Consider the following 563-nt stretch of genomic DNA (forward strand, 5'->3'; position numbering starts at 1 on the left):
GGCCCAAGGACAGCCAACCACCCACAAGGCGACCGGCCTTCAGATTCTGTTCCCGTGTTAAGGTGTCCAACCTGGGCGAGGCCCCTTGGAACAGCTTCAGGACCCCAAGTTTTAGTTTAGACTTCCGGAGTTTTAACACAGCCTTGATCATCACTATCCTTTCTGAGCCCAGGCACACTCCCCTGTAAGGAATTGCAGATGATCCTAACAGGGCTTAGCATTGTTACTTATATTTTTCTTACTCTAGATTTTGAAACTGATTTGTAAGCCACCAGCAGGGACTTCCCTGGTGGTCCAGTGGCTAAGACTCTGTGCTCCCAATGCAGAGGGCCCAGGTTCTATCCCTGGTCAGGGAACTAGATCCCACATGCCGCAACTAAGACCGGGTGAAACCAAATAAATATTAAAAAATAAATAAAAGCCACCACCCACCCCTGGGGTGTGGGGGCAGCCCCCAGGCCTGCCTCTGGTCTCTGGGAGCAGGGTCAAAGGTGCACCTGAGTCTCCACCCAGCCTTCTGGCCACACCCCAGGCCACCAGGGAACCATGCTGTCCACTCCCAC

The 563-nt window shown here is 53.3% G+C and overlaps 1 non-coding gene across 1 annotated transcript; it reads left to right on the forward strand.

Annotated features, from left to right (window-relative positions):
• The first annotated feature begins 283 nt into the window (after nucleotides 1–283).
• TRNAG-CCC lies at nucleotides 284–356 on the forward strand. Its single transcript has one exon. It is a non-coding gene; the product is annotated as a tRNA-Gly (tRNA).
• Nucleotides 357–563: the final 207 nt, after the last annotated feature.

Source organism: Bison bison, unplaced genomic scaffold, assembly GCF_000754665.1.
Source record: "Bison bison bison isolate TAMUID 2011002044 unplaced genomic scaffold, Bison_UMD1.0 scf7180017864304, whole genome shotgun sequence".
NCBI lineage: Eukaryota > Metazoa > Chordata > Mammalia > Artiodactyla > Bovidae > Bison > Bison bison.